We start from the raw sequence: 19,091 nt of genomic DNA on the forward strand, positions 1-19,091 counted from the left end.
TTTCCATCCCCAATATGTCCCACTATTTGTGTAGCTAGTCAGTATGTGAGGGAACCGCCTCTGTACCCCATTGAGATAAAAGCAGCTGCTTAGCGGCGCCGATCGCCAGTGTAATGGCTCTACCTTTCAGAGCCTTGAGAGGGTATGTCTGTGGGATCAGTAGTCCTAATAAGATGTAGCTAGGGAAACGAGCCACAGCTGTGTCATATATCCTGTCTATAGCAGTGGTTCCCAACCTTTTGATTCCTGAGGACCCCCACTGAATCACTACTGGAATGCCAGGGACCGCCAAGCAATTTGTACAATTTAAATTTCAAACATTAAAACAGTAATTCACAAAAAATACTCAAAAAAGTACACACCAAACAAATAACCGAATTACTAAAGATATAATTATTTTATATTTTAAAAATATGCAAAAATCGATACAAGTTTAATGGGAAGGTTGGCGCCGCATCTTGGCCACTAACTTTTCAATGTTTGGTTTTATTTAGGAAAGCTGACTCTCCAGGTCAGAGTCTACATTTCCCAAGCACTTTCAGTTTTTATTTTTTAGGTACATAAGATCTGAGAAAGCTTTTTCAAATAAATATGTGGTGAGGAAAGGAAATAAAATCATAAGGGCCTCATATCTCCACAGCCTCTCTGTCACATGTAATTCATTTGTTTTATAGCACCTTGCATACCAGTATAGGGTGTCGGAGCACTTTACAGGGGACTAAAAGGTGTAGGATTCATATGTGATCAATACTGGTAGGCATTTTCTAAGAGTGCTTGGCCTGGAGAAGCACAAACTCTAGATTCAGAATATAACACATTGGTTAGCATTGCTTTTATTAATAAGAATGTATTTCTACACAAGCAAACCATTTTTATCAGCATAAGGTTAATGAAAGACTGGGAAGAAACAAACTTTCTAATTTGTGCCATGCAGTTTGGATGCAACTCTTTGATGACAGTTCATAAGATTACCGTTGTTACTTATAAACTGCACAGTAACACAAGAATCTCTGTGACAAAAGTAGTAACCCACTGTGCTATGCACATAAAATACTTTTCTTTGCATGATACACGTTGTTTGCAGCAGGCATAATAACCACCTGCGCTACCTTAGATGAGTCAAAACTGCCACTAGACAAAACTATCTCTCTTCAGCAGGAACATTAATCACCAGAGTTATCTTGACGTTTTTATTTTTGCTGGAAAGCTGACAGTTTTACAGGGAACTTTGCAGTGCTTTTAAAACTGATGCACACACGAAGTCTTAAATATAAAAAGCACACGCGTATTTCTGTCCAGAAGCCCAGGCCTGCGGCCCCCCTGGGAATGTGTCACGGACCCCTTGGGGTCCGCGGACCACAGTTTGGGAACCAATGGTCTATAGTATTCAAAGTGTTCTTCCAGAAGGAATCCAAGCGTGGACACTGCCATAGGATATGTGTGAGTGTACCCCTCTGTCCACACCCCCGCCAGCAACTGTCTGTGGTGCCCTTCTGCCATCCGGCCCCTCGTGCCGGAGTGTAGTACCAATAGTGCGCTATTTTCAAGAAGAATTCTTTGGTGTTCATATTACAAGCCGTTACGCGCGCTCGGTGTAGCACATCCCGCCATTCCTTGTCTGTGAAAACACGGCCACATTCAGCTTCCCACCTATGCCTTGCAGGCGTCTGGGGTAAGTTTGGCGGCACCATCAGGAAGACATAGAGATCCGCAGATATTTTTTAGCTTTAAATCTTTCTCAGGTGCATGATGGATTTGAATGTTATTTTAAAAAAATGCTTCATTCATAATAATCTTGTTGATGCCTTTGCAGTTCCAGCTGTGACGCTTTGTGTCACCAGTGGAATAAAAGACTCTGGGTCCGTGAATTTTCCACTATTGACAATTAATTTGTTCTTTTGGTGTGTGCCACAGATGTGAGGATCTACGATGCCGCTGTTTCACAACAGTTCTTTAACACAATTTTTCCAGTCTATTTTCTTTCATTAAAGTAAATAAAAGTTCCACTCTTCATCAGAGTGTCTCTCACAGGAAATGTTGAGGACTTTATGCCTTGTACCTGTCTCATTGATTGTGGTCTTGTTGCACTGGGGGGGAGCCTAAAGCACTACTTTTGGTGGTGAATGGCTACTTCCTTTACCAGGACTTAAGCAGCACAAGTGCAATGGTGGCAGCATACCATGTAGAGATCAGTAGAACTGCACAGGTCCTCTATACCTGTGTCAATCGAGTAAGGCCTACAGGATCACTCATTTGAAGTTCTGCTACTGTGTGCTTTGAACCCACCCTTGACCTACACCTGTTTAGTGTGTAATGTAATGTAGTGCAGTGCATGTGTAGTGTTCATGTGCTGGATGTATGGGTGCTTGTGAATGGTACAGTACAGAGAGATGGTGCACTACAGAGATAATGCAGTACTGTGCAGTGTGTTCATGTTAATTGCATGTGCTGGATGTATGTGTGCCTTTGAGTGGCACAATACATGAAGTGTGTAATGCTGTGCAGTATGTGTATGTTGAATACATGTGTTCGGTGTATGTGTGCCTCTGAGTGGTGCAGTAGATGAAGGCTACAGTGCTGTGTCAGTGTGTGTATTTTGAACACATGTGCTTAGGTGTATGTGTGCCTATAAAGGATACAATACATGAAGGACTTTGGGTTCCATTTTGGAAGCCCCAGGACTACATGGTGAAAAATGAGGAGAAAAGGAAGCCCCCTGACAGATTTGTGTACTGCTGCATTCTGTAAGCTGGGTGGGACACACTGGAGAAGGAAGAGCCAGGCTCCTCTTGTACACTTCAGAGGGCGCTGTTTGGTTCTGAAAGAGGTCACAAAGAAGGGGCCTGGGCATATCTCAGGAAGGAGATAGGGCTAATACGAGAATCATAAAGAGGAGTGCTGAGGCCCTGGGTTAACCTTTTGATACGCATATCACTGTGTCTGACATCCACGTGTGAACTCTAGTAACTCCCATGGCCTGTGTTATGAGGCCTTGGAGACACTCCTGCTGTAACGGACTGTATGTCTGGAGGGGCTTTAGTGAAGGAATCTTCTGTGCTGATTGGGGTGAAGCCTGTGAGTATTAGTGATATTGTGAGCCCCTGTGCCAGAATGGGGTCACCAAGACAAGCAAGATCTCTGATCGGATCAGGATTGTCGCCGGAAGAGTGAGGCCTCCCTGGGGACACCGATGCACCTACACCTTGACACAGGATCAGCATCAGGACCTTCGCACTACTTCCTCCCGAACATGAGACGAACCGAAGACTTACCCTGCCAGGAGGAGCCGCGAAGAGCCTCCAGTTACTGCGGTTGCATGACCCTGTGTGAGGAACTCTAGGATCTCTGAGCGCAGCCTGCCTGGGCCTTGTGCAGTGAACTCGCTTGAACTAGCCACTACTGCTGCAGCGCCCATGAAGGGGTTGTGCTCAGGAACTCCATATGCACAAAGGTGCAGGGAAGAATGATTTCAGGCCAGTCCACCCTAGGGGAATTTGCTTGCTAGTTAGCACTTCAGCACTGGAACAGTTTTGACTTTAATACAGAATCGGAGTGAACACCTGAGACTCGGACTACTAGTGGAGTTTACCCTGGATGTTGCCTATTGTGAATAACCATTATCACTAAAGTGAAGAAAGAGTGAGACACGGGGAACTGTCTACGAAACACTAGAGCCTCGACCTCAGGGACACTGTGTAGTTTTGTATGAATGTTGTGTTTAGCTTTGTTAGTAGTGGTAAAAACAAATAATTCTTTCTTCATAAAAGTGAGTATTTGGCTGAACAAAAATATAATGCTGCAGCAGTGTGTGTTGTTATGAGCCTGAGCCCTCCCCATGTTTCTGTCCCCCGTCTTCCCCACCCCGAAGGAGCCTTGGACTTCTCGGACCATGCTATTTTTGAGAGTCAAGTGCTGACGAGGTACTTGGCCTAGTTGCTCAGGATCCATAGTAGGCTGGACCCTGGGTCATCAGGAGTAAAATAATTCAGTCCTGTGGCTCGTCCCAGTAACTCCTGCTTGCCCCCTGGCCTCTAAAAGGGGTTCTGCAGTGTAATTCTAATTTAAAAAGAAAAGTACTTTCACAACAGAAGAAATATAAAATGCAGCTGCCTCTACTGATGCTCATAGAAGTATTTAAGAGCAAACCATAGCCGTTCTTGCTTATGTTGCATACTTCTTCGTTAATCTTGCCCTATTTTTGACTGATAATTCCAGCAAAATGATAACACACCAAACCCAAACATAGCCTCAAAGCAAACATTTTCAATGTTCTGACAAACAAGAATTAACTTTACTAGCACAAACTCAAAACAGAAGTCAGCATTCTTTCTGTTGCGGATGTTAAGGCAGAGTAGATACAAATTGCAAGAGAAATTACAAAACTAATCACAGAATAATCGTGCCAGGGATAGATTGAGCAGTGAACTTGATCTGAGAGTAACAACATTACCTTAACCAGCTGACAGTCCTATGGGATACAGTTTGAAAATGTTGATTCTGGTAAAGTGGCATTTAAAGAAAGAGGCAGATAGTTTTTGCCCAGAATAGGATTTCTAGTTTTCATCTGAAAAATCTCTTTATACTGTGTGCCAGTTAGAATCATTTCCATCCATTACAGAAACATAGCTTGTTTCAAGAAAATGTCATCTCAAGAAGGGCTCAAAATCTACTTGACCACTTGCTATGGCTAGTTTTATTTTATGGGGTCGAGCTATTTTTAAATTCCACTGGACCTTCTGGCAAGTGGACAAAGAACAGGTGTTTTGTTCAGTCAGAAACTGAATTAGCAATTAAGATGCCTTTAAATCTTATTCTTCTCACATTTGCTCAGTGTTCAGAGACAGAGATCAAAAATCAGTTTGTCTTCTTGCATTGCAAATACATTTCCTTGTGACTGCAGAGTTCCAGGATTTGGTAAGGTGAACTGTCTGACCTATGTGAAATGAAAGGCTTTTCGTATCAGGTTTTTCCTAACACACAGCATTTATATAACCAAGTCAACTTTAAAAACATTTCAAAATATATTTCAGTATCTGTGAGAGACCATTTTTTGTACTTCTGTGTGATGAAAAAAATATTTTAATAGGATGAAAAAAAATCAAAACACCTTGCTTGGTGATGTGCACATGATAAATGTTTTCTAAAACCCAATTTTCACAGATTATTATTAATACACTACACAGTTTTATCAGTAAAACTGCAAGTTGGTTGGAAGGTTTTTGGACATTTCTTAAAAATGTTCTGTCTGTTTTAACATAACCTGAGAAACACTCCTGCACTCATGGCAAAGCTACTAGTAGAGGCAAGTCATGCTTGGATCATGTGTACCCTATATATGGGCTAGAATTATTATACATGGAGAAACGTTTAGTGTATTTAATCAAACAAAAAGGATTTTTTACAGCAGAAATGCTGAACTCGCATATTTAAAGGTGCACCCATATGTGAGAATGAAGAAAAAGGCGACTGTCAAATACAATATTTGCCTAGGATCACACAAGTTGAGACCTATTTCCAGGTCAAGTACATTACAGTTAGGTCGAGTAGATTATTCAAGCTACTCGACCTGGAGGTCTAATAATATTTTTATGATTTTTCGAGGCCTGTCAAGTGTTTATCATAATGCAATGGAGCTGACTGCATGCTGGGATGTTAGGCATGGTGCTCCAAATTGTTTGTGCATTTAAAAAGGCTCCCGTGAGCCACTGGGCTGACGAGCTCTGGAGTAGCACCAGCATGCCAGTGAGAGGTATTGAAACTGAGATGATTAATGGCAGCATTTCCAGTGCCCCGGAAATGATATACTGTTCTCTGCTGAAGAAGGGATTAACCCAGAAAGAAGTGTCCAGAGATGAATGAACTTACACAGCAATAGCTGCACCTATCTGAGGTGAAATATTCAATAAATTAATGGAGTACGACACTTTAACAAACTACATTTATCATGATGCTATGGGGCTGACTGCATGCTGGGATGTTAGGCAGGGTGCTCCAAACTGTTTGTGTATTTATCAGGAATGTGATTTCCCTGATCCCGCTCACAAGAAGCCCTCGACTTCCTCACACCAACAGGACTCAGTTGCAGAAAGGTGTGCTATAGATGGGATATCAGGTGAGTGCTGTCAGAGGCAATGATCTCAGATGTGAGAGGTGGAAATTCCTTAGGTTCCTCTGGGTATGTATGAAGCACTTTGCGCATCATGCTGTGCAAGCGATGAAGTATGAACCTATGTGTGTGGTATTTTGTCTGTCTGTTATAGCTGAAACAGTTTGCAGGGTGTTGTTAACAAACACGTTACCTACAGTGCTTAGTTGGTGCCAGGTGAAGGTGCTCTGTGTCAATCTCTCGCTTATAAGTGGGAACCATCGGTTATTGAGAATGGGAATATGCTGGAAATAGAGGGTGTCTTGACCTAAATAACGGAGGAGTTTGGACCAAGCCCAGCAGGCGGTGGGTAGTGTTTGTTTCTCCGCCAGATTCCTGGGTAATCCGTGAGGCAAGAGGGCTGAGAGGGGTAGATTAAGGGCCTGGATACTTTCTGGTTTGAGATAGAAGATCCTGGCACCTGGGTGATACCAGTGCTAAGTCAAATGTGATTGTGCGACCAGATAATATAGGTGGAGGTTGGGGACCCTACACCGCCTCAATCACAGGGAAGTGTTAGTGTATCTCAACGAATATGGGGGCGGTGGCCAGCCCACATGAGTCGTGTAAGCAGGCTACATAGCATCATAAAGAACTATTAGGACGATGTGGATGTTTAGAAACAAATATAAAAAAACACAGAAGAACCACCATTTTCATTATGGCAGTGCACCCTGCCATTAACAAAGGTAACTTGATCCACTGTTCAACTTGAGTCAAGAGTTTATTCACCACAGGGCCATAGTTATGCGGATCACCTCAGGCCGTCTCTGTGTAAATAAATGGCAAGATATTTGGGGGGTCTGTACACCATTGCAGTGGATAGTCGAGTGCAGGGGGAAGTGACGTACGTCAGTGGAAAAAGTTCTGATTTATTCCAGTTAATGGACAACACTGAAAAGGCCCTGAAGTGCACCATCTCCCATATCGAGGGTTGAAGGTTGGTTGCAGGATCTCGAACAGTAAAATATATCGTCCACATACAGAAAGGCCAGCAGTGGACCAAGGTGAAATCTGAGGCCTCTATCCATGTGACGTTCTTGAAGGATGGACAAGAGGGTCCATGGCAATAATGAATAGCAGTGGGGTAGCGGTCAACCTTGCCAGATGCCTCTTGTGAGGGACGAAAAGTCAGAGTGTGCTGTTGACCTGCAATCATGCCATTGGGGTCTCATAATGCATTCTAATCAGGTCTTTGAATCCCCTGTGTATCCCCAATTTTGTTAACATAGCGTGTAGAATGGACTATTCAAGGGAATCAAATGCTTTTTCAACATCCAACAGAGCAACTGCCTCAGGAATACCTGGGGTGATCTGGTTAGCAACCGTGAACACGGTGCAGAGGTTAAATAGTGTGGATTGTGTGGGACAAAGCCTAATTGCCTGGGAGAAATTATATGATCCATTAAATATAACCTTAGCCTGTATTTTATTGTCATGGTTGAGCAATGATAGGGGCCAGTAGGTTGTACGTAAATGGGGAGGTTTCCCAGGTTTCAGTATTAGTGTGATAACAGCTTCGCGGAGAGTAGAAGGGAGGATACCTTGTGTTAAGGATTCAGTGTATATTTCCAGTAAGTGCAGAGTTAGGATAGTTCTATATATCTTGCTGAAGTCTCCTGTGAAGCCATCTAGGCCATGGGCCTTAAAGACGCTCAGGACATCAATGGCCTTGGATTTCTCCTTGTAGGTAATGGGTGAGGCCAAGAATTGTTGATGACTGCCCTCTAGTCAAACCCTGACGACCTCAGATAGCTGTTTCAGACATGTTGGTGCGGGAGGTGTAGAGTTGCTTATAGTATGCCATGAACATATTAATGATATTGGTATTATTGGTAGTTATCATGTTATTTGCCTGGAGCAGGCTTGGTATGTATGTTATCTGGCATGGTGGACCTAAGAGTTGAGCCAAAGAACGTCCTGGCCTCTTTTCCTTCCCATATCTGTGTGCTCTGGCATATTTTCCTCAGTAGGCAACCTCAAGAGTGGCCAATTCCTGACATTCTTGTAACAATATGGATCTGCTATGTAGTATCGAATTGTCTGTGGGAAGCTGATGTTGGCGGTCTAGATTGGGCAAGATTCTCCTTCACTTTAGCCTGGTCATTTCTAATGCTGCGGAGGATTCCAGGGTGTTAAGATATGCAAACTCTCCTTATGTATGCTTTAAATGACTCCCAGAGAGTTGAGTGTTTATTCACAGAGCCCGTGTTAATTGTAAAGTATTCATTAATTGCATCTCAGGCTTCTGTTTGGAATACTCAGTCATGTAACACATTTACAGGGAAGCTCCAATGCTCAACTGATGGGTCCTGGCATGGGACACACAGTGTTGCCATCACTGGGAAGTGATCTCATAGTGTGTGCGGGTAGTGTGTAATGTCCAATAGGCCATAGAAGCAGTCCGAAGGACAGGTGCCAGTGGTATATACAGGTCCAGACATTGTGTTGGGCTGAGTAAAAAGTATAACCCTTCGCAAAGGGGTGGCATGTGCGCCATGCATCAGTGAGTTGAAAGGTCTCCAGCAGGTCAGTAAGAGCTTGTGAGAAGTGCAGTTTAGTTACTGTGGTGGACCCAGGGGCGTAGGAGACAATACATTTCTGGGGGTGAGGGGGACAGTAACAGCCTTGGGGACTTCTCAATTGACCCTGTACAAATCACCCATTGTTTGCGAAATGCAGGCTCCGATAAATGTACACAATCATATAGTTTGGATGTGAAATAGTGTTTGAAAGTATGTTTTATTGTTATTTACATCCACAAAGTATTTAGACAAAATGTGGGAAAAAAACATGTTGACTAACCTTGCATCTTCATGCACCAAGCAAATAAAGGTAGGGGGGAGAAAGGGAAGAACATACCTTTTGTGCCCTGCACCGATCATGCCTCTCACCTCATGCAAATTGAAACCGCACTAGAGATATCAAAAGCGATCAGGTACAATAATTGTAAACTCTGCTCTGAAGCCGTAGTTCTCATAACACTTCTGCTCATCTGTGCAATCTTGGGCAGATCAGCTCCACATCAGTCAAAACTGGGAGCATTTACACTGAAGAAGCTCTTGGTGTTACAGACTATTTAATACATGGGATTGTGTGATCCCTGTATAAACAGCAGTCATTAATTGCTATATGATCAGCTACTTCTGATGCATCAAGTCACCGATTATAAAGAAAAGATGTCATAACTCTACTCTTATATGGTTATTACAGTCCAGTTTTGACTTCTGCCAGAGCCAGCAGCCAAGGTGAAAGGCAGGTCAGGACATGGAACATAATTAAAGCAGCTGTGTAAAGCAACAAATTGATTGTTGCTTTTCTTTCTTCTGCTCTATTTTAATAGTTTCAAATTACAGAAGCTACTCACTAAGTCTGTGATTCCAACCTTTTGACTCCGGAGGACCTCCACTGAATCACTACTAGAAGTCGGGGAACCCCAAGCAATTGGTATAATTTGAATTTCAAACATTAAAACAGTAATTTTCGAAAAATACACAAGCAAGTTCACACCAAACAAATACTCAAATTACTAAAGATCTAATTATTTTATATTGAAAAAATATCCAAGAATCGGAAAATTTTAATGGGAAGGTTTGTGCTGCATCTCAGGTGAATAACTTTTCCATATTTGGTCTTATTTAGGAAAGCTGAATCCTCAGGTCAGAATCTACTTTTACCAAGCAATTTCTGTTTTTATTTTTTAGGTACGTAAGATCTGAAAAGGCTTTTTCACACAAATATGTGGTGGGGAAAGGAAGTCAACCATAAGGGCCTTGTATCTCACCATAACCTCCCTGTCATGTGTAATTCATTTGTTTAATAGCATCTCTCATACCAGTCTAAGGTGTTGGAGCACATAAAATACTATCTTTGCATGATAAACATTCTGTGCAGCAGGCATATTAACCATCTGCGCTACCTTAGATGAGTCAAAACTGCCACTAGACAAAACCCCTTCCTCTCTACCACAGGTACATTAATCACCAGAGTTATCTTGATGCTTTTATTATTGCCCGGAAGCCTCTGCTGACTGCTAAGAAACGGGAGTGTTGAGGCAGGGGGATGAAAAATTAAAAAAAGAACACTTAATCTGTGTATGGCTGCCGTCTCTCCTCTGTCCTCTTCTCTTCCTGAGTCCCGGCAGCACGGAAGCACTCAGGCTCCCAGACTCCCCTAAGCCAATCAAAACACTGCTGTCACCAGCATGACAGCAGCGTTGTGATTGGTCTGAGTAGCCTGTTCATGTTCTCCACCTGGCTGTGCAATACAGCGGGGGGAAATACTAAGTGCGCATGTCTGTTTGGCCAGCTCAAGATGGCCGACTAAACCGCCATGCGCACTTATGGTGCACATTCCACTCCTCCTCCATGTGACACAGCCCAGCCTACCCCACCCTAACTTGGCTCTGCACTGAAAAATAAAATGATAATAACATTGTGTTATTATCGTGTTATTTTTCCTTTAATGCACTGCTCAGAGCAGTAGGGGAACGCTCCTCCCCCTTAGCGGAGGAGCCACTTCTGCTGGATGTACAAGGAACTTTGCAGTGCTTTTAAAACTGCTGCATAAAGGAAGTATTAAATATATAAACATGTGTTTCTAGATGCCCCAGCTGGAGAACTGTCTTTCTGCTGACCCAGGTTTCCGGATTCCCTGGGAATGTGTCACGGACCCCTGGGGGCCTCAGACCACTGGTTGGGAACTGCTGCACTAAGGTTTTAAGTGGCTTGTGAGTAAGTTGATGGTGTGGTATTATATGGGCTATTGTACCCCTTGGCGCAGATGAGAAGGATACTGCAAGTCATCTTGGAGTTCCATATTTATAAACAAGCATTGGTAAAACCAATAGGTCTCACCTATACAGAGCTATTGGCTTTGCTAGTGTGTTTTAGCCATGTTGTAAACTGGCACGGCTGCTGTTCAGTATGGCTGTAAGTTAATGACATAAAGGAGAATGACATGTCATAAATTGTTGTCGATTGGTGTGGCATAGAGTGTAGAGGAGTAAGTAGAGTGTCGTAGAGTGGAGTAGTGTCAGAGTGGAGAGGAATAAAGAAGAGTGCAGGGGCATAGAGTGGAGTAAAGTAATGTGGAGTGCCATAGAGAGAGTTGAATAGGGTGTCGTTGAGCATAGTACATTGTGCTATGGTGAAGTGGCATGGAGTGTCGTGGAGTGGAGTAGAGTATCATAGATTGAAATGGAATAGAATGTCATGGAGTGGCATAGAGTGGATTAGTATGTCATAGAATACAGTGGAGTAAAGTGACATGGAGTGGTGTAAAGGCAATTATGTATAGAGTCACAGAGTGGAGTAAAGTGTTGTATAGTGGCACAATGTTGGTTCTATCCACGACTCTGCGCTTCTGGCATAGAAGTTTTTTGTGGATAAAAGAACTGACGTAGGCGTGCCAAGTTGGCATTTATATAGCCGACCGTGACGTCATAGTCGGCTCCGACGACACTGACGAAGCACGCGGAACCAAACGACGCCACCTGACGGCACACGCAGGGTATTGCTCAGCAAAAAGATTCTGGATTCAAAGCTTACACCAGGGAATTCAAAGGCAAGGAATCTGCAGCTAGATAGAGTCTCTACCAGAAAATACGTTACTGAAGGTAAGTAACTTGTTCATTTACTCTAAATTTAGACCAAACGTCTAATTTTACGATTTTTTGGAATTCACAAAGGGCATTTACAAGTAGTATCTTTACGTCTGCACTTGGGGCGGATCTCCGTTTTGTGTAAATGTTAGAAACAGATACCCTTCTAGTAGCTAAATTGTATAGTGTGAAAAGATAAAATCTCGTCTTCCCTGTTTCAGTGAATGGTGTGAGCCTAGACAACTACAAATACTCAGGATACAAGTCCTAAAAAAAAGAAGTAGGAGGGGAACTAATCAAGTAAGGCAGTATGCAAGTGACATCACAATGCATGACATCATGGCGTGTGACATTGTACTTGGTATCACAACCCATGACCTCAAAGAAGGTGGCATCAGATCTTAACACCTCAAGACATATGTTTAGCAGGTCTATCATGAGTATGTTTGAGCACTTTACTATATTTAACAAATTAGATTTTTCTTTAGGTTATGCCAAAAAGGTTAGGCAACCTTGACAGAAAATCTGGGCCTCAATTTATAAATTTATTTTTAGAGGCTCTGCCAGCAAGAAATTGGCATAAGGGAGAAATGTGGCAGTAAATCAGTTCTGCTTAACTGGTGCAAAGTCTGCATTTTAAAATATCTTTTGGGGGTTAAGGCATCTACTGGAGAGATCTTTGTGTGCCCAGTATATCTCAGGGAATAATAATAATGTGTATGATGTAAAGCGCTTGGACACCCTGAATTGGGTTAAATAGTGCTATAAAAGAAATAAACTAGTGGTATTTAAATTGTTATTTGTGTAAATACTGGGTCAGACCAACACAGCTGACATTCTTACAGTGCATACCTATCACTTATATGCAGGGACCAAACAAAGTGAAAACCATGTCTCTTTAAGATACCTGTGAAGTAATAAAAAGCTGTGTGCTTTTGTTTGCTAAATAGCGGCTGAGTTGAGGCTCCAGGCAGCTTCCAGCTAGAATAATCAAACAAAAGAAGGCCTGATGGCCCCTTAATTGCAACATTTGTCCTGGGCCAGCAGACATTTACAATCGGAAAGCCCTCTTTCATGCTGCCCAGAATGAATTAACTGGCTTCTGGAAGTGTTTGCAGGCACTTCTGAAAATGTCAAAATACATCAGGAGGAAATGGCCCTGCAAGATAGAAGTGAGGGGAAATTATTTTGTCCCCTTGTCCCCCCTACCCTCGTCCCTCATGTCCCCCACACTCCAAAATCTGGGGGGGATACATCCCCTGCATCCTCCACACTGCCTACGCCCATCCGTGGACCCGCAGAATCAAGACTTGGGTGACATGTAATATTTAAAGTCCCCACCTAGGAGGACATAGCGGGAAGCGTCCCATAAGAACCGAATGTTCGTGAAAGAACTCTGACAAATCAACGTTTGGTGCATATATTTTTACCAATAAAATAGTCTTGCCAGCCAAGACTCTGGTACTAGGAGATATCTCCCCTCTGGGTCGGATACATAGTCATGCCTAACAAAGGGGATGCTTTTATTGATCAGGGTTCACAATCCACAAGATTATTAGAGCCCCCATGGTATGGCATAAGTGCAGTTGAAGCGCGGTAACAGATAAGTCTTGTAAAAATGATATGTTAACATCATGCCTATTCAGGTGGGAGAGGACTTGCTTTCCCCTCCGTGGGTTATTCAGGCCCATTGTATTCCACATCATACATGACAAAGTGAAAAAGTGATCCCCTTTACCTTGTGACTATTGAAAGCAATGGGGTATATGTTTGCATGTAAATGGAATATAATGATCGGAATGTCATGCAACAGGAGAATAATGCAGCATCTGTCAATAGTAGCAACAGAAATAGCAATCCCAACACCCCCACTCCCACACCGGAGTGAAAAGGCACCAGTGAATCCCATTAACTCCCCAGAAATAACAGCAACATACATGGTGGCTTACATCTTGGGGGTGTGGCAACGCTCATGGGGACCTTGCTCGATCATAAAGTGGGTATGCAGAAGTGTGAAGTCTAACAGGAATTTTAAGCCCATTTCAAAATGAACATAGAGTTCGAACCTATACAAAGGCATCATAACAATTACAGGGCCAGTTTCTTAAGATGCGGGATACCAATATTCAGCTTGTGTGATCATCCCACTGTCCCGGCAGTGAGGGAGCCTGCGGAGGGAGGACGCCTGGGCGAGACCTGTCCAAGCTTATGTTGTTTGCAGAATAAGACAGTGTCCGCAGCTGTGTTGAATACGTAGTGTTTTCCGTCCTTCTCTTTGCACATGTGATGAATACAACATGCCATATCAGAGGCTGCATCTCTGTAGGATAGATTTAACCTTGGTGAATTCGTGCAGTGCCTCCTGGACCCTCTGTGTGAAATCCAGAAAAAAACCAGGACTATGCTTTGATGATAAAGCAGTCCCTTCTGTCGGGCCAAGTGAAGTGCAGTGTCTCGATCTCATAAGTTTAGAAGCCGAGCAAATATGGGATACGGAGTTGCAACAGGAACAGGCCACTGGCCAAGCGATCTGTGGGCTCTCTCCACAATGAAGGTTCCAGGAAAGGACTCGCTATCGAACAGATGTACCAGGAGTTTTTTTTTTAATAGAAGTGTCCATATGGCCAGTGTTGGTGGTCTCAGCCACTCCTGCAAAGCGAATATTATTGAGACAGGAGTGTGCCTCCAAGTCCTCGTTTTTAGCAGCAATGGATTTCAGTAGGCTCTCTGTTCCCTCAAATTGTGTTCTGGTGTCAGCGTTATTGTCTATCTCTGAAATCAGGTGTTCTGCGCCGTCCGGTCTGGTGGCAGGTTGTTCTATGCATTCATTTATATGATCAGGTTGCATGGGTAATGAGTCAAAGTGCCAATCTATGGCTTTAATACCGACTCAATTTAGCCATTATGGCGAATGTGCTATCCGATGGGAGGTCAGGAGTGGTGCTGGGAGGGAGTTCACCCAGATGTTCATGCAGTGGCGGCCCGTCCTTTAGGGTGGAGGGGCCACCCCCCCGCCCCCCACCTTTTGTCCCCCAGGAAGAGTGTCTGTCAGGCTGAACAAAGGCCAGCCTGACAGACACTCTTCATGTTCAGGTCAGGCAGCCAGGAGCAGAAGTGCTTGATTTGCTCAGACTCCTGGCTGTCTGAGCTGAACCTTGCTGGGCTGAGGAGATCACAGCTCCTATGGGCGTGACCTCCTCAGCCCAGCAAAGGTGCCTTGAGGCCCTCCCCTGGGTGACAAGGAAAGCGTCACCAATTGACACTCTCCCTGGGCGCTTCAGTTTAACCCCTGAAGTGCCCAGGGCGAGTGTCAATCAGTGACACTTCGTCACAGAGTGGGGTGGGGTCAGCAGTGTCACTGACCCCATCCCACTCTGTGACGAGGCTGGGACTGCTGCCTTCCCTCATTGGCTGATGAGGGAAGGCAGCAGTCCCAACCCTCCTGGGACCTGGAGGCTGAAGGTAAGTGTGTGTGTGTGTGTGTGTATGATGTTTCAAATTGAATGTTTGGTGCGTGCGTGCATGTTTGAATGTTATGAATGTTGTTAATGGATGTGCGTGCGTGCTTGTGTGAAAGAATGAGTGTGTTTGATGTTTTAAAATGAATGTTTGGTGCGTGCGTGCATGTTTGAATGGTATGAGTGTTGTTAATGGATGTGCGTGCGTGCGTGTCTGTGTGTGAAAGAATGAGTGTGTGTGTGCCCCGCCCGCCTCCCTCCCTCCCTCCTAAAGCTGCCGGCCGCCACTGTGTTCATGTCCTCTTTTCAAGGAGTGTTGGTAGTTTTAAATGATAATTGTTTCTGTTTAGGGCCCCCTCGCCCCACAGCACTCCTGTGGTGGCCTAACAGCCGGCTACGTGTATAAAGGAGGGGAGTCAAGCATAATATATGGGGTGCATGATATTTTGGAGTTGTTGAGGTGGTGGGCAGAGATGTAGGGCAGCCCAGTGTGCTCCCACAGGAGAACCAACAGCGCGATCAGTGTGTTAACCTGCAAGGTGCTATGAGCCAGCATGGAGCAAGCCGAAGCAGTTCAGAGCAGTGCAGGAGAGAGCGTCCTCAGTCCTGTTTTGCGGTATCTGCAGTTCGTGTGAAGCCCTAATTCAATTCAGCAATATTTGGGGTGTGCCTGGGGGACGTTGTTGTGGCAGACAGCATTGTGGCTCAGTGGAGGGGTAAAGATCCAGGATTGGCAGGGTATTAATGGGGGATGGGTGTAAATTGCAGGTCACCTTCATGGACCTTTCCACCCTGGGGCCCACTCCTTAGCCCACAAACCCAGCAGACGACTACCCCAGGTGGCCCCAACCATCGTATCTCCTCCAGTTCACAGGGGTGTCCGAGGAGGCTGGGACAAGCAACAAAGGCAGGAACTACCAACTGGGTCGACCATGCCAGTTGTAGAAACCAGGTAGGCGGAATGATAGGCCCTGGTGTATGCAGCCTAATCCGTATTTCTTGTGGCGGCCCGCACAAACGGTATTCGTGCACCTGAGGCCAGGGGCATAAGCAAGGCTCACCTGTGCTCATCCGCATGCAGGTGGTGTGTTTTAAGAACTGTTCTAACATTGCTAGGATACAACAGTGTGTTTGGGTGGTCGCAAGGGCGCATCACGTCATCCAAAACAGCCATCACAGAGCCTGTGTCCAGTCCGTGCTCGAAGCCTCCCTGCTCTCAGCCTCACTCCTATGAGGGCTGCGGTGGCCGGCGGCGCACACCAGAGGCACGCCAAGGTGTCCAGCTCCCTCAGTCCAGGAGGGTTGAGTCGGTGGGGCACATTGAAGGATTAGGATGGCGCCCGTAGACATTGATAGGCGAAGTCTCCAGAGCTTCAATGCAGTGAAGCAATCTTGATCAACAGCTAGGCTATGCCCCTGTCCGGCTAATAACTTGATGGATTCGTGTCCAAATCCTGAAATTCTTCCTTTGACAACATATTTTCTCCTGCAATACCTGCTGTCCAATAAACTCTAGCATTTTGCGCCATTTGCAGGTTTGTGTTGTTTCTTTTGTTTTCCTATGCCAAGATATAAGGCGTTAGCATGGTCTTTTTCTGTAACCTTTGACCAACTACACACAGGGCCATATGTACGAACACATTTTCTCATTGAGACAGAATAGGAAAAACCGTTGCTATATCTGGCCCACAGTTCTTTAAGCAGGAAGCACCAGATGAATGACTCTTTCAGACGAGCTAGTTTGAACAAAATGTTTTTTAAGATCTTGTTGACCTGGAAGCCGATTAAACAAGTTAGTACTAGTAACACTGTTAGTTTTGACTTTTGATGATTTTTTCAGTCTTAAACTTTCATTTGTGAGTCTCCACTGAGAAGAGTGCAAACAACAAATATCTTAGTGTGTATAGGAGAGGAGGGGTGAATTTTAGACAAGTGCTGAGTTTGCTATGCCCTTCACCACTGTACAGGGGGATTTATTTTGTGGAGTATGAGGCTTTTGCATTGAGGTAATTTACAGATGTTTTATCAACAAGTGAATTGACCTTTTCAATCGTACAAGCAAATCATAATTATCGATGTGCATCTAACACATCAGTTTACATTTGCCGCTGAGTATTAGAGTTATATTAAAAGCACTATGGTTCATCTGGATCTCATTTACCACCAATTACTCAATTTGGTTTTATACAATACATAAACACTTAGCTCTAATTTAAAGACCTAGGCAATTTGTATGTCTCTAAACTCTTTGTAAGGGGCCTCCTAGATCCAGTGTAGGTTCTGGCAATATTTTCCTAACTGATCCAACACCATCTTGAGGTCTTTGTTATACCTTGTAACATTAGTGTACATCTTCCGATTATTTTCAGTTGCAGAGACCTTGTATTCTAAGAGTGGATGATACACTCAGCGCTCAGGCAGTTCCATATTTCCATATGAAAAAGATTTCTGATATCCTAATCACAACTAGGGCTAGGATGATGTTGTAGTGAGATAGTTGTAAATGTTTACTCAGATCATACATTGCTGCCTCCTTTTTTCAGTTATTAGAGTCCTTATCTTTCTGGGGAGCATTTGACTTCATGCTGCATCTGTCATCACTGGGGATCTGATCTCTTTCATTGCCCAGGATCACACCGAAGCTACAGGCAGTGTGACGCTGCATTGCGCAGCTGCTGGGGACTTCAACTCCCAGAAACCCCTGCTCTACCACCTGCTGCACAGTCCTGGGAAAAGCCTGGGCCAAGGGCAGGCACGCCCTGTTCCCATCAGCACCAGGAGGAGAAAGGGCAGGGCCACCCCCCTTGGTTTCCCGGTCTGGGATCTGATCTATGTCAGGGTAAGAGCGTCTGTCTCTATAGTGTTTTAATGACAACGGCTCAAAATTATGTCTTTCTTCCATTGCAGCAAAGGCTTTGTTACAGGGTTAAAGTGGAGGTGGCAGCAGGAGCTTGGAGTTTTCTTTGTATCATCTGTCTGGGTTATTTGAGTCCAAATCCAATGAGCAGGGGAAAAGGGTGAAAAAAATCCCAAAGCTGCCGGGCACCCTAGCCTGAGGGATCAGTGGACAATTTGACCCTTAAAGACATAGACAACTTAATAGAGGAAGTCAAATCTTCTGGGAGGAGGAGATACTAGTAATGTACCGTCAGGAACAGCCCTGAAGAAGTTTCTATCTGCCGAACTTCCGACAGGGAGGTTGCTGCTTTACTGGCGACCTCCCCACCGGCCCTATAACAGCTTTCCTGCTAGGCTGACGGGGGGGGGGGGAAACCACGGTTTCTGCCTGTCAGCTCAGAGCGAAAGTGGCGGCACCATTGTTGTCGGCTTGCAACTGAGTGGCGGCAATGCTACCGCTGCAGGGGGCACCAGCACTCTCGTAATGCGCACTCACTGCACAGCAGACACTGTGCATTGCGAGGATGCTGGGTAGTGGGACCCCTGCCGCCCCCTGCACCTGTTCTCTGCCAGCCTAGAAAGGCTGACTGAGAATCAGGTTTTAATCAGCAGGGTGGCACTGACTTCAGAACCACCCTGGCTGATTATGACCTTCACCGCCATCAGCCTGTCGGGAACATTGTTCCTGGCTGAGACGGCGGTCGTTTGGCGCTCCACCAAACTCTTAATTTGGCTGCCAGACCACCAAATAGGCGGGGGCATGACCGCCACTGCAAGTCTGTCGGTCTGTTGACCGCCAGTGTTGTAATGACGCCCATATTGTTTAAAGAGACATGTGGGGAATTGGGCTTGGCTGATTTGACCCTTTTGATACAAAATCTCCAGGTAGAGGTGGTTGAAATGAGGTCCAAAATAGCCTAATTAAAGATAGAAATTGAGGAGCTTAGATCTTCTGCTAGGCTGTCTGGTGCTTTTGACTCTGATCATG

General features: G+C 44.6%; 1 protein-coding gene across 1 annotated transcript in view; it reads left to right on the forward strand.

The window, feature by feature from the left end:
- Nucleotides 1-19,091, forward strand: part of TERB2 (telomere repeat binding bouquet formation protein 2) — a 166,993-nt gene that overhangs the window by 44,734 nt on the left and 103,168 nt on the right. The window lies entirely within an intron of this gene.

This window comes from Pleurodeles waltl, chromosome 3_1, assembly GCF_031143425.1.
Source record: "Pleurodeles waltl isolate 20211129_DDA chromosome 3_1, aPleWal1.hap1.20221129, whole genome shotgun sequence".
Lineage (NCBI taxonomy): Eukaryota > Metazoa > Chordata > Amphibia > Caudata > Salamandridae > Pleurodeles > Pleurodeles waltl.